Source organism: Balaenoptera ricei, chromosome 2, assembly GCF_028023285.1.
Source record: "Balaenoptera ricei isolate mBalRic1 chromosome 2, mBalRic1.hap2, whole genome shotgun sequence".
In the NCBI taxonomy this organism is placed as follows: Eukaryota; Metazoa; Chordata; class Mammalia; order Artiodactyla; family Balaenopteridae; genus Balaenoptera; species Balaenoptera ricei.
The window spans coordinates 97,270,321-97,285,823 of record NC_082640.1 but is presented as its reverse complement, the minus strand read 5'-3'; the positions used below and the strand labels follow the sequence as shown (position 1 = coordinate 97,285,823).

Below are 15,503 nucleotides of genomic sequence, written 5' to 3'. Positions count from 1 at the left end.
GCTGACATGACACTTATGGGCTTCAGAGAACTTTGTGAAGACTGTTACTGCTGCCTCTACCTTGCAAGGGATTTTGTCATGAGTCACTTTCTCGACACCACTCAAAAGCCAGCTTTAGGTAAAATTATAAGTTAGGCCTTCATTATTCTTCCACCTTCTCAGTGCCTCAGCTTTCTCCTGCCCATAAAACTGATCTCTGTCTGTCTCTCTCTCCCTCTCCTGTCTTCAGCCAGTAGTTCTCAAAATGTAATGCTCACCCAAATTACCTGGGGATCTTATTAAAATGCAGTTTCTGATTTAGGAGGTCTGAGTTAGTGAGGCCTGATATTCTGCATTTCTACCAAGCTCCCGAGGGATGCTGATACTTCTGGTTTCCAGACTATGTTCTTGGCAGCAAGGCATGAAATAAGTTGAGGCTTCTTAAGATTATCTATAAATCTTATCTTTCATTCCCTAGTTACCCTTCTGCTAGGGGAGACTAGAGGCTAATGGAAAATTATATCTACTACTGTTAGCATGTGAGCTTAACAACTACTTCCTCTCCCGGTAATAACGTGCTAGAATGTGTAGGATTTCGGAGGCCCCCTCAGGGAATGACACAGTAGGGACTTCCAATCCAGGGACTGGCCACTGAGGTGAAATTTTGGAGTTAGGGCCAGTTCTCATCTTTCTCCTTGTACGGCTCTGACCTCCATTTGCTGAGGAAAGAGTCAATCCCTAAGGTGGATGAGTTGACCTGATTATTTATTTATTTGCAATTTATATCCTATCTCCTTCTAAAATGGATTTAAAGCGAGGAGATCTGATTAAGGATCAGGCTACCTGACCAGTAAAGTCAGTGTAAAATTGTCCCCTATGTTTTCAGTTGTCCTCTTTTTATAAAGAAGAAGGAGTGGAGGGTGGGTGTGTGTGTGGAAGCTGAATTTTTCCCTGGCTTCCCTGTGTGTATGTTCTCAGCCATTCTTTTGCTTCTCGGAAAATTCACTGTATCAGATCAATTTCTCAATTCTTCTCTCTCTGTTATTTTATCTGAAAGAATGCCGGCTCAAACCAAAATAACCCAATGCCAAGAACCAAATGAGAAAGATGATTTATCAATAATTTATGGAGTCTTCTTTGACCCTTCATTCTCCCCTGTCCCCTTTACCCTATCTGTCACAATGTCCTGTCGTCCTGCCTTTCACATCTTTCTCAAATTCACTCTCCCTCCCTCACTTCCACGCCTACCAAACAGCCCAGCCCTCACGACCTCATGTCAGAATATCACTATTAATTCCTAGTGCTTAGTGGCGACCTGGTTTGGAGAGTACTCAGCTGAGAGTTTCTTATGCATTAACTCACTGTATACTATGGGTGTTATCATTTCCCCCTTTTTACAGGCGACTAGTTTGACACTTAGAGGTGAATTAACCTAAGTTTCCATACTTAGCAAGTAATCTAGTAGTAGAATGCAGGCACACTCTTCCACAACTAGACAATACCACCTCCTGTGCTCTGGATGCATCTGTCTGTCTGTGCATCTGTCCATGTGCTTATGGGTCTACCTATCTCAGCTTATTCTCCTCCCCAAATGGAGGTGCTTAGAAACTATTTTCTATATTAGAATTCTCTTCCTTTCATGAGACATGATGATAAGGTAATCAGATCTACTGCTCTAAGCATGTGAGATCAGCATAGTATTTCTACACCACTCACCAGGGATTGCCTATGGTTTAAGTCTCTCTCATAAAATCTATCCTCAAACTGCCAAACCAACTTCCCTAAAACATGTCTTTGTCAGTTCAGGCTATTGTAACAAGATGCCATAGATTGGGTGGTTTAAACAACAGACATTTTTTTCTCACATAGAGGCTGGGAAATACAAGACCAAGGTGTGGCAGATTCAGTTCTTGGTGAGGGCTCTCTTGCTGGCTTGCAAGTGGCTGTCTTCTGCTTGTGTCCTCACATGGAGAGCAGAGAGAGAAGCAAACTCTCATGTCTCTTCTTATAAGGGCACTAATCCCATTGTGAGGGCTCCACGTTTATGGCCTAATCACCTCAAAAAGGCCCCATCTCCAAATACCATCGTACTGGGGACAAGAGTTTCAATATATGAATTTGGGGTAGGACACAAACATGTAGTTCATAGCACACTGTTTTCCTCACACTGTTCCCTTGTTCCAAGAATGGACAAAGCCTCAGAAGAGGACCCTTGTCATTTACTTTACTGCTCAGTATCTGAACTCCATTTCCATGCTTGGGGAATCCTCTCCCTTAATAAGCAGAGCCCACTGTTGAAAGTTGCATCACTAGCCTTCCTTGCAGCTAGGGCCTCGGTGTATAACCTAGGACCCACCTTCAGACAACAGCACCCCAAATTTTAAATTGGAAAAAGCCTGGGCCTTGGAGAGCTCATTCCGGCAAAGGCTAGTGGTAGCTCTGCCTGCTTTCCAGAAGCAAGGGTGGCTGCAGTTTTAGCAGCAGAGTCCAGGACTGTGGTGCCACGGAGCAAGCTGAGCCCGGGTGCCCAGTGACAGTAAGAGAGGTGTCTTCAATGACCAAGCAGGTTTTACCTGGTGGCACAGCTTCCAAACCCCCCAGGAGAATCTCAGAAGTTCCTGCGACTGTCTGATCATACCTTTTTCTGCACTAGGTCAGCCAGAGTTGGGTTTTGGCTTTGCTGCTAAGCATACTACCTGCTTTAAACTCCTCGCCTCATCAACGGGTGGGGCAGCCGCTGCTTCCTACAGCACTCACACCTCAGAAGTGGAGCAACAGAGGGAGGCCCGTGAGAGACAAACCTTGACTTCTCTTTTGTTTTGTCATTTTCAGTGACATGTTCATTTACACTGACTTGTCATGCCCTGACCTAGAACGGGCTACCCCTGTGGACTCTGGCACAGGCATATGCTATGACTACCACAGGATGGGCAGGAAGATGCCAGGGCCTCCCATGATCACCACCTCCAGTACCGGGACCCCCAGACGCCCCACACCTGCACCCAGCAGAGAGCCTGGAGAAACTAATGAGTGCGAGAACCTGGAGAAATGTGCCACTCAGATGCTTGCTCTGCCACAACCCCTGCTAACCACACGGGTCCGAGACCCCTCACCTCTCCCAGAGGGGCCACAGCTGTGATTCGGAGGCATGTAACCCACGGGTGCCATCCACTGAGTCACCAGTGGCCCACACTTTTATTGTGCTGACGATATCTTGGGTGTTTGCATATGCCCAAACTCAGCACATTGTCTCCATTAACTATGTGTAAATTCTTCATGTATCCATTATACCTCACTGAAGCTGTTTTTTGTTTTTTTTAATGAAAATGACATGGTACAAAATAAAATGAGCTGGTGGAGTCAGATTTTTCTCTTTCGGGAGCTGACGTTGGAAAAAATAAATAAAACAGATATAAGCAGGTAATTTGCAATAAAAAACAAAGCCATATTGAAAGACAGGAGCAGGGGCCATTGCGGGCCACAAGGATGCCAAATCATGAGGAGGCAGGAACCCTGAGGGTGCAAAGCCTTAGGGCTGATGGGGCACGAGGTGGAGAGAGGAGTGAGGAAGCACTTGGGAGGCCGAGGGGGCCCGTGGACGGGGGCAGCTAGAGTGAGCACCCCAGAACTGCAGTGAGGCCCGTGGCCACCTTACGCTGGAGGCCTTCCCGTCCTGCTCCTCCTCCGCCAGGCTGCTTGCTCTCCTGTGGTCCCCAGGGCCTGGCATCTGACCACACAGCACCCAGGACGTGAGGTCAGCTTGAGGTCAGCTATGTTCTTTTGACCAGAACAGCCTCCCTGAACATATGGACACACATTTCTGCCAACACAAGGCTCTGCTTCTTAAGCACCCTGACTACAAGGATACCTTCTTCCTCCCAAAGCACAGAAAGCACCCAGAGGCTGGTCTTTCTGAATGTCGCTCAGGTATCTGGAAGCATAAACATGGCAGTGTGAAATTAAGAGATGCTCGCTCCTAGGAAAACGGTAATGGTAAGAAAAAAGAAGTTAGCACGGTTGAAAAATAGCATAGAATTGTATTCTCCTCACATCTATAGTTTCATTTTGCTTTTTTCTAATTACTTCTCTTTTACTTCCTTTCCATGACCCTGTATGATGGTCTGGTGACTGTACCCTCAGCTTTCCTGTGTAAACTGACTGTTGGGACATTGAAGTACAGCAATGACCTGTGACTAAATGGAGGTTTGGTCCATGCCTTTGGCACTATTACTCATCCCTGGGCTTCCTGAGTCAAGTCTAACCTCTTCTGCTGCTTTTCAAAGTCCTTCCTAGCCAGGACCCACCCTCCTTATCCAACTTGATTTCCCTTGCCAATAATAACCCATTAACTCAGGCCCAAACTTCCATTTTTTATAAAAGGTTCCATGTAGATTTGCCACAAGCAGCTAATTTTTCATAACTTCTAGGCACATTATATCCCCGGGACAAGGCTGGAAAAATAACGTCTGGGCCCTTGTAGATATTTCTTTGCCTTGCTGTTGTCACAGCTAAATGGAGTGATTCATTAGCCCTTGTGAGAAATGCCTGACTGTCATTCTTAGAAGATATTACCGTTACTATGCAGTAGCAAGTCAATAGTCAAAGAGAATTGAAATCTCTCCCTTCTCTGAACTCCCTCAGTACTTTGGGTTTACAATTCTCACAGCCCGTATCAGGCAGAGCTCTGTGCTGTGGCACACACACGGCACACACACAGCACAGTCCCCTACCAGACCCCACTCTGATAGCTGGGACAGGTGTAGCTCCCTGTCTCTAACTCGGCTTGGAACTATGAAGGTAATCTGTAATTGTTTTTTACTGAAATGAAACCATTCCTGAAACATAGTTTTTCTTTCTCCTTTTTAAAGAAACTACATTTACTGAGCACCTTCCTTGTTCCAGACAAGGAACTAAAATGATTTATGTATCCTGTTGAATTATCTCCCTGAACCCCCAGAAGAAGCTTATGAGGTAAGCGTCCCTCCTGTGTCTGTGATCTTGGTTAGCGTGAGCACTTCTTTGCTGGTAAACTCACCTCCTGCCCTTGTATTCTTCTGATGACTTAGAAAGTAACTGAGGCCTTTAAAATGACAGAAAAACACAACTTAAACAGCAAGCAATCTAAATTAATGTCTTCAGCTGGTCGTCAAGTGTTTCTCCATGTGTGGGCCTCAGGAAATAGTGGATTCACAGATATATTGAACAAGAATGTCTGTGGGTGATTTAATATACAATTAAAATGCAGATTCCTGGGCCCCACCTCTGATCTACAGGATCAGAAACTTTGGGATCAGTTGTAAAGCACTTAAGGTGGTTTTGACACACACATAAGACTGAATCTATGTGTCAGTCAGAATGTGCTAGTCGCGCTGCAGAAACAAACCATACCACAATCTCAGTGACTTAATGCAAGCACAATGCAAGAAAAGTTAAAATCTCACTCACGCCAACTGCTGTGGGAATGAGTAACTCTCCAGGGGGTAGTTCCATGTGGTGGCTCAGTGGTCCAGGCTGTACTGATCTTGGGGCACCTTCCTTTCAACACAAGGCTTGAAGAAGGATTCACTGTGTTGGAAGAAGGGAACTTGCCTACAGAGGGAGTCATAAAACAATATTCCATGTTCATAATCTTCAGAAAGGAGAGGAGAACTGGAAATGCTAGTGATCACCGGTAAAATGTACCTTAGGTAAGGTTGTCTTTACATCCCCATGAGCACACGCCACCCTTCCAGGACGCCCTAACTTATTCTCTAGTTTAATGACATCCTAGAGTGGCAGGTGAGAAGGCTGTGTAAATTAACATTTGCCTCTTCCAGCTCAATTCCAGGAGCCCTTCAGACCTCAGGAGAGGAGAGCCAGAGCAAAAGGTAATGGTCATTTGCCTCACTGTCTTCCCTTCTTTGTGTTTGTATGTGAAGAAAATGAACTAGGGGTAGAATTTTCCTCAGGGAATGTTCACAATGAGGGAAAGAAGCTAATGTTGCTAAGAAACTCCAAAGGAAGCCTCCTGATGCTGTGTACTTACTGGGAACCACGTCTAGACCCTGGAGATGACTCAAGGATGGTTCCCTTGCAGGACTTGGGCATTGGACCACCCATTCACCCACATCCTTTGCTCTTGTCCCTCCCCACCTCAGAGTTTTCTTACTCTTTGGTTTACCATGGAACAAGCAACTCTACACAGTTTTTCTGTCTCTCCCACCTTTCTGAAGAAAGCACATAAGCCCTCTTGTCAGATGGTTATAAAAGAGAAATAGCCACAGGTCAAAAATATAATGAGGAGAGAAAGTGTAGGAAAAGTCCTGCCTCAGGAAAAAGCCCGGTAAAATGGAGGTCACATAAAGGCATATGTTGATTTGCCTGAATTGTCTTCTCTCTCCTCTAGGAGCAAGGGACCACATGCCCTTTGGCTAAGCAGAGGCTGGATGGAGGAGAGGATCAGTGAACAGAAGACAGAGGCCAACTGTGTTTCCAATTACATCTCAGGAGGAAGCCAGAGACTCCAGAACGGTGGCTACAGGAACCTTGAAAGGACCTCTGTAAGTTTGCTCTTTTCTCTCCTCTCCAGGTAAGAAATGGCCTCCCATGCTTCAGCCAGACTTGGATGTATCAACACTATGTGTGTATGGATGTATGTACATACTAGAACATTCTATGAGAAAGGAAGGAGGGTGCTGGGAACCAGTGTGGTCTGAAAAGGTGGCCTGGGTGTAACCCTGAGACAGGCTCTGTGGCAGCTCCAATAGGAAGTGACAAAGCCATAGAATTTTTTTTTTTAATTTCAAAAACTTTCTGCAATAACCACCCAAAGTCTAAATTTCAATGTAACTGATGCTAGACTTAACTTTAACAGTGCTTTTTTTCCTTCCCTGATGGGCCCTGAATTTGTCTTTGGGGCATCAGTGTTGCCCAGGCCCTCTGTAAGCACCAGGTATGAGGGCTGTAATGGACCTTGGAGACTGAGACCAGAAGCCTCATTTTGCAGACAAGGAAACTGAGACACAGAGCTGTGACACAGTCAGACACGAGCTACTGTGATTATATTATCAATGTATTTGTTGTACATCTATCTACAATAGCCCTAGAGCTATAGAAGGGAAAAGTTATATAAAGTCACCGACTTCAAAGAGCCTCTGGGCTTCAGTTTCCTCATATTTGAGAAGAAAGTGGTTATCTCTAAGTTCCTCCCAATCCGTGATCTTATACTCGAGCAGGATGAAGACAATTCCTCATCATCAGTCCTGTCAGTTACTGTCCCATATGCAAGAAAGGCTTGAAAATCCAACAAGTTATCTTTTACCTCTGAATCAAGAGATCTGATTATCCAGGAACCACTTATAAATTCTCGATTTTATAAATGTCTATAAATGACTCAGAGGGGTGCAAAAACATTTTGAAAACCCAGACTCACAAATTCATTCATTAATTTGTTATCCAACAAATGTTGATTGAATGAGTACTCTGCCCAAGGCACTGTGGGCAACAGGGTGAAAAAACAGGCTTGGGTATACAGCCATTGAAATACACCTAACGGGGGCTTCCCTAGTGGCACAGTGGTTGAGAATCTGCCTGCCAATGCAGGGGACACGGGTTCGAGCCCTGGTCTGGGAGGATCCCACATGCCGCGGGGCGGCTGGGCCCATGAGCCACAAGTACTGAGCCTGCGCGTCTGGAGCCTGTGCTCCGCAACAAGAGAGGCCGCGATAATGAGAGGCCCGCGCACCGCGATGAAGAGTGGCCCCTGCTCTCCGCAACTGGAGAAAGCCCTCGCACAGAAACGAAGACCCAACACAGCCATAAATAAATAAATAAATTAATTAATTTTAAAAATTAAAAAAAAATACGCCTAACGATTTACAGTCATGCTTTCACACACATTAACTCAACTCATAATAAACTGTGAGGTGATGAAAATGATTCCCATTTCATCTAGGTCCCACAGCCAGGTGAAGTGGCTCCCCCAAGATCATACAGTCAATAAATGGAGAGCTTGAGCCTGCTAGGTCTCTGGCTTCCAACCTCCTGTCATTTCCACTCCACCACTCTGCTTTCCTTTGCAAAACATCCACAAATAGCAGCGCTTTACCACATTTTCTCATTTGTTTTGGCTCTAGAGCTACAGGTCACCTTGAAATGCCTCAGAACGTCGTCCTTGAACATGGGACTTTTAAATGATAAATGTTGAAAGTATCTAGTTAAGGTAAATACTGCTTATACTCATTTAAGCTCTACTAAGTCTTTACAAATAATGTGATTTTTATTCCTAAGGAAAAATAACACATTCTTTGTTGGGCACAAGTACCAACTGAATAGAAATACAGAAGCTTAATAGATCTCACCTGTAAATAAAGGTATATCTTTATAGATGAATTCCGTTACAATAATAAGTTATACATAAGGATACATTTAGTTATAGAAATCTAAACATATGTTTATATGAGATGCCAACATATTTCTAGATAATGGCACCTGGCAAGAGTACAACAAGCTTTAAAGCACTTGTTATTTATTCCCAGGAAACCAGGATCAGGTTCAGAGCATTCAAAGAGTAAGGTGGAGAAAAATGGCATAAAACACAAGAAACACAAAAAACACCAACACAGTAAAAATAACCAGTAAAATAGCTAAACTAGCGTCAAACAATATACAATGGGAATTAGCCCTGTCAGCCCCCATGAAGCAGATCCAAGCTTCAATCTATGTCAGAATAAAATTGAACGAACCAACCCCACACTTGGAAGACTGGGTGGAGAGTGGGGTGGGGTATGGAGGAAGAGGGCCAGCTTTGCAAAGGAGGAGGCCAAAATTTTTAAAGGAATAAGGACTAAGGCTTTTGCAATTAGAAGGTCATCAAATTCAAATATTAAGTTTGCAGTGATGTCTCAATAGCAATCAAGTTGCTTGTTTGATAACGAGGAAAGATCCAGTTTGAGCAATACCACAGCGTAATGCTTTCTAAAGTGAGGTGCTTTACCACTGAATGGATGGTCTGTATGCATGGGCAGTGCTTATCTACCACAGGCTTCTACTGGAAAGTGCCCCAAATATCCAAATATTTTAGCCTTTTCTCTTAGCTTCCCTCGAGAAAAAATTTTCAATCTCCTACCTGGGGTGTTGGGCAGAGGCCTGGCTTCCAGAAATCCAGGAGCCAATCAGGAGAATGGGGTTGGTGGAATCTCATTCAGTGTGCAAACTTTAATTGAAGCCCCTGATTCCACTAGTGTCTCTCCCCAGGCCCTGACTCTACCTGGCATGTCTGAATCCAGAGCACTAGAGAGTATACTGTACTCAGCCTGCTGAGGTCAGACAGGAGAGGTCATATAGCTGAGCTGGGAGGTAGAAAGGATCTATCTAGGTGGTCTCAGATCTTCCTCTGCCATCCCTGCACCCCACTCTACTCCCACCCCACCCCCAGACATTTGGGTCTCGGATTTCTCTGGTATGCCAGGACATTTATCGTCCATCCATCTAGCTTCCATCTTCCAAATTTTGGTTGAGATCCTCACTCTCCTTTTCTTTGTCCTTGTAGATTTATCCTTCTTTATTCCTCTGCTTTTATTTTGTTTTTAAAGAGAAATAAACATGTGTGTGCAATTCGCCATGTTAAGTCAGAAGTATAATGATATAAGGCAGCTCAGCTGTAGATATGTAAGGAGAGATTTGCAAAAACATAATCAAGTCAATCACGGCAAGATCTTAAGCAGCAGCCACAAAAGTGGCAGGAATTTGAGTTCAAGGATAGTTTTCATCATGACAATGCCAACTCATAGGGACTCTTTAAAACAGGAGCTTGGGGTAGAAGGCTTTCACATTCTGCTCGTGGCAGGACATGCAGGGGGCATAGCAGATATGGACAGATTCTGCCCCAAGCACAGGCTCCTAACTAGCTCTGTGATGTTGGGCTAGTTGCTGACCCCTTCAGTTGCTTCTTTGGAAAAACAGATGTGATTGCACCTCCCTTGTTGGGTTATGAAGATTAAAGGAGGTCGTACATGTGAAAGAGCCCAGCACAGGGCCAGGCACACAGGCAGGTAGTCAATGGCAGCCGAAGCTGATTCTCCCACAGCCCTTGAAATCAAGCGTGGGCTCAGAGGGCAACCATTTGTCTCTGCTTACAGTTCTTTGCCCCATTGGAAAGGGGGTTATAGGGAAAGAAAAATACAGCAATAAATCATACATGCTGTAACCTTCAAAGTCTAAAGAACACTGCCCCAGGCAACTGGTGCACCATCCAGGGAAATGTGCTGGCCTTCCTGTCTCACCCACCTCACACCCCAGAAGCCTGCCCAGCTCTGCTTGCCGAAGAGTGGGACTTAGGGGGGAAAGGATGTTTTCTCAACCTCTCAAGCATGATCCTACCCCTGAGGATATGGGTCAAATGACCTCTGAGGAGAGGAGAAAGGGAAGGGAAAGGCATTCCATATTCATGTGACTCTTGACCCACTTAAAGGTCACTCCCCAAGCTGCATCACCCCTTCCTAGGAACACTTAGCACCTGACTCCTGAAGGAGTGGTTGGCCTCTTCCTTGTGATTTAATTAGTTACCCAGAGGGTGGTTGGCCGAAAGCCCACATTCCATGCAATGTTGTAACTGGAAGGAAACTTCAAGATCACCCATTCAGAGCTTACATCTCCTCTACGACATTCTCAACAAGTGGCCGTTTGCCTTGTTTGGACTTACCCAGTGATAGGAAATTAAATAAATTTGGGGGGGAAACTATGCTGTGGACAGCTCTGAGAGCTGCAAAGTTCTTGTTTAAATCGTTCATCTCTTCACTCATTTTTTATAACTGAAAAATTAGGACCAGCAAAGAACATCAGAATGCACCCCTGCCATCAGGGAGCTGACCTAGGAGGAGACAGATGTCAAACAAGCATGGAGAACTCTGGACGTGTGAGCAATGTGATGGGTGCTACAAGAGTGTAAGTACAGGGTGCTATGGGCACCTTGGCCTAGAGTGCTGGTTCTCAACTGGATTGGGGGAGGAGAGGAGGATTTTAACCCCCGAGAGACAACTGGCAATATCTGGAGACATTTCAGATTGTCTCAACTGAAAGGATATGACCAGCACCCAGTGGGTAGAGGCCAGGGAGGCTGCTAAACATCCTAACAATGCACAGGGCAGGCCCCACAACACAGAATTATCCCACCCCAAACAGGGTCCCTTAGGGAAACCTGATCTAGAGGATTTAAGGGAGGCCCCTTGCTCTGGGGAGATGAAGTCTAAGCTGTTTCCCAAAGGAGGAGTCAAGGTTATCCAGGGAGATGGTTGCACTAAAGGGAACTGCATGCATATAGAACCAGAGGCCATTGAGCATGGCCAGAGCCTAGACAAGGAAGGTGATTTAGGGATTGGATTTATGACTCAGCCTGGTTCTACCCATCAGGATCTCGTAGGGCAAGTTCAGTCCTCCTTCCTCAGGAAGACCCTCCAAGAGTCTAAGGACAGCTGTGTTGGCCTTGCTGATTTTCTCTTCTCTAAATCCTTCAGTGTTTCTCCAGCAGAGAGCTTTGTGACTCTCCCAATCCCAAATACATCTTGTTTGCCTATCCTCCAGATTCAGGGCCATGCTGAAAGCCAAGGCATCCCACCAAGTGTGAGATGATGGACAGGGAGACATGTGGGCCCATCACCACTTCCGGAGGTGCAGACAAGATCAAGAGGCTATTCCCCATGGGTGCTTTCCTGGGTGGAAGGAATCAGCTCTGTAGGTACATAAAGTTTGTCATGCTTGTATGGAAGATGAACCCTGGCTAGAGTTGACCTTGAGTGTTCCTGGCCCTGGCCTGAAAAACTTGGCTAGAAAAGCTATGCAGGGGGCTTCCCCGGTGGCGCAGCGGTTGAGAATCTGCCTGCCAATGCAGGGGACACGGGGTCGAGCCCTGGTCTGGGAAGATCCCACATGCCGCGGAGCAACTGGGCCCATGAGCCACAACTACTGAGCCTGCGCGTCTGGAGCCTGTGCTCCGCAACAAGAGAGGCCGCGATAACGAGAGGCCCGCGCACCGCGATGAAGAGTGGCCCCCACTTGCCACAACTAGAGAAAGCCCTCACTCAGAAACGAAGACCCAACACAGCCATAAATAAATTAATTAATTAAATAAATAAACCCAAAGTTAAAAAAAAAAAAAGTAAGCTGAAATATTTAAAAAAAAAAAAAAAAAAGAAAAGCTATGCAGGAAGAGTTAGCCAGCCAGATGCAGGTCTTCACACCTGACTCTGGAGGCAGGAAGGAGGAGGGAGAGACAAGAGAGAGAAGAGAGGGCTCTCTCCTAACACCAGACCTGACCTTCAGCCTTTCCAAGCCAGGGTGCACACCCACCTAGACCAACCACCTCCAGGCCGCATTTCTGCCAAATACTTTGTCAACCCCTTTCCTGTCCAGGGCCAGCCTCTGCAGGCTCCAGGACATGAGAGAAGGACGAGAAGGGGCCGGGTAGGGGAGGAGACCATCAGGAATAGGTTTTTCCTCCTGACGGGGAGGAGGCTGGGCCAAGGTCAGCCCTAGGGTACAGGGAGAGTAGCATGCAGGGCTGCCTTAGCAGTCACAGGGTGGCTGTGTGGCACAATAAATGATCCACAGGTAATTAACATTTCATTACATCCGTGATCCGAGTTAGCTTACCAGTGGCCAAGGCGGATTCATCATTGAAACCAGCAATTATTCTCCAACTATTCTGAGTTAAATGTGTTTTGCTTTTCTTTTTTTAAAAATTGTTTCAAACTGTCAAAGTATAGAAGTTGTTGGTGGGGAGATGTGTTCTAAGTTTGAACTGATACATTCATTAATTACTTTTGAGTAGGCTCAGAAGTTGTTACGGTTCAGTAAGTCAATTTAACTCAACCAACAAATACTGGTCACCTCCAATGTGCCAGGTTCTGTGTTGGCTACTAGGAGGGACAAAGATGAACAGAGAATCAATCCCCAAGGCAGAAATATGCCCTTGTATACAATGGCTAAGTAAAAACCATAGAGGTACAAAGTGCTGGAGGGCATAGAGGAAGGAGAGAGTCCCTTTGAGAGGGGAAATCAAAGATGTCAGGGGAAAGGTTGCAGGTGAGCTGGGCCTTGAAGGATGAGTAGGGTTTTGATGGAGGAAGGGAATTTTGAGTATGGATAAGTAAGCGAGGAAGCAATGAAGAGGAGAAAAGTAGGAGAGAAAGAACCAGTGTGGGCAAAGGGGGTAGGCTTTCTTTTTCCAGCCTGTTACATTGACCTGGCTTAAGCCAGGAGAGTTTCATCCGGGACACACTGGCGTGTTTCCTTAGAGCAGAGACTGTGCCTGACTCTATAGGGACTCTGAGGCACTCCTGCTGCTGACACTTGTACCTCTACAAATCTCCAGGCTGACTGGGTTCCAATGCTGGGTCTCCTAGTTCTACTTCACCTTTCCTTGTGTGTGTGTGTGCAATCCGGGGTGAGACAAAAGCCTAGTTCTCTGGCTTACACTCTGACTGGTCATCTGATTCACCTCAAAAACTTTTGAAAATGTATAAGCTGGGGCATATCCCAGACTTAGGAAAACCCCAGGCTGTGGCCCAGGCAACTGTGCTTTTAAATGAGCTTCCCAGATGTTTCTGATACCTATCAAGAATTCAGAACTGCTGCTGTGGTTGGAAGGCTGATGTGCATTGAAGACACCTGTTCACTCACGGCTATTCTATCCGTCCCCAGAGGGCCCAATCATAGTTGTCACATTAAAATAGTTGTTGAATGAACACATGTGGGCATAACTGAACATGGGGAGCAGACAGGATAGCACAGGAGGCAGCTCACCTATATTCTAGTCCTGTTTCTCACTTTTCTGTACGAGCTTGGGCAAACCCCTAAGGTCTCTCTCCCTCGGTTTTCTCATCTGACAAATGGAGTGAGTTTGCCATACATTGTGTGAAAGTGGGATGGAATGATGTTTGAAATAAGTGCATTGAAAAGCATAGGCATTCCACACACATTTTGTTATAGGGCATTATTAACTCACCTGATTCTAGCTCTCAGTGGACAAGAGGTGCCATCTCATTCTTTGAGAAGGACCCATCCAGTAGAGTTCTGCACACAGTAGTCTACAGTGGGCACTTCAACAAAAGATAATCCACTGAGCTAAGGATATCCTCTGCCAAGACACTAAAATATCCCCTTTGTCAGAGGGTAATAACTGCAGTTACTATTTAATTAAGAAAGACTTCCAAGGAAGAACAATCAATTTGCAAATTACGTTGGGTAAAAAGCAGACAAGGAATTGCTCAGCTATCCTGGTAGTCGATGAATACTAAGTGAGGGGAGAGTTGTAGCACACAGGTCTGCCTGCCCCCTCTCTGCCTTTGCAGATTTACAGTCTCCAGAGTTCATCCCAGCTGTTAGCTCAGGGAATTTTGACGCATCAGTATATTTCTTAGGTCAGGGGCCAAACCCACTGGGTAGAACACTGTCCCGTTATCAGTGGGATAAATGATCAGTCTGAAAAAGAATATATAATTCATGACTAAATAGAGCAAAGCATTAAATCAGGAAGCCGACACCAGCCCAATTTATGACAGTGCTTTACTAAGTGTATTCCCCACTGTGTCATCCAATAGCCCATCCTGATCTAAAAACACCTGTTTTGTAGAATGGGTCTCTCTTCGGCGCTGGGGGAGAAAGCAAATCGCTTCAATCTGCAGCCATTTCTGTTGATGGAAAACCTTGTGGCCCTAAGCCAGCAACATGTAAAAGTAAATAAAAGTTGAAGTGCAGGTCTGAAAGAAACAGCAACATGGTATGGCTACATTAAAATATTTATGTCCTCAGACTTTTAGACATCCATTATCTTCAGCATGTTAATAAGAATGCTAAACTGACCTTGGCTGGGACACAAAACTTCCAGAGCCCTGCAAAACAACTCTGGCCTCCCACATGCCTTCAGTTACGGAGAAATACGCAAGGGAGGGAGGAACAGAGAAACCCTGACGTAGGTCAAAACTCCCAGCCTGGGCTGGTGGGGCAGCTCGTGACTGGGGAGCCAAAGGACTGTGTTTGACCCAGTTCTGCCAATAATTAGCGGATGACATTGGGGAAACGGCTTCAGCTCTCTAGGCCTCCATCTCTTCCCTGTGCCCCACGATAGGATCGCAGAAGATCAGCCAGTCTCAAACCTGGCTAAGTGCTTTCAGATCTGAAATGAAATATTTGCACATACAGATGGCCAGGCCACACCCCAGACCCAATCAGAATTAGAAGTGGGTGGGTTGCCCCACACCCACCCCCATGTCTCAGATGGTCAGAGAGAGAGGGGAATCCTGGGATCCATGCCCTCTGAACTGCCCTCCCCTCTACAGCTGAGTCCTGCTCCGTGATATTTCTAGGTCAGCAACCCACCTGAGGAAAACTTAAGATACTTCCCCTTGCCTGTGGAATCAACGGCTCTGGATTTGGTTCAGACTCTTGGTGTGACATTCAGCGTCCTTTTCAATCTACTCTCCTAGCTCCTTCCTTCTCGACAAACTGTGCTCTTGCAATTTATTCCCTAAACAAGTCGTTTTATTTCA

The 15,503-nt window shown here is 45.7% G+C and overlaps 1 long non-coding RNA gene across 2 annotated transcripts in view; it reads right to left on the bottom strand.

Moving 5' to 3' along the window:
• The window catches only part of LOC132360469 (uncharacterized), a 122,739-nt gene that overhangs the window by 67,377 nt on the left and 39,859 nt on the right, over positions 1-15,503 (bottom strand). Inside the window, exon 1 of one of the 2 annotated variants that reach the window (XR_009501110.1) lies at positions 5,425-5,556. The exons of the other annotated variant lie outside the window; for it this stretch is intronic. This is a non-coding gene — a long non-coding RNA (uncharacterized LOC132360469). Of the gene's footprint in view, positions 1-5,424; positions 5,557-15,503 lie in introns of those variants that run through there. 2 annotated transcript variants of the gene reach the window in all.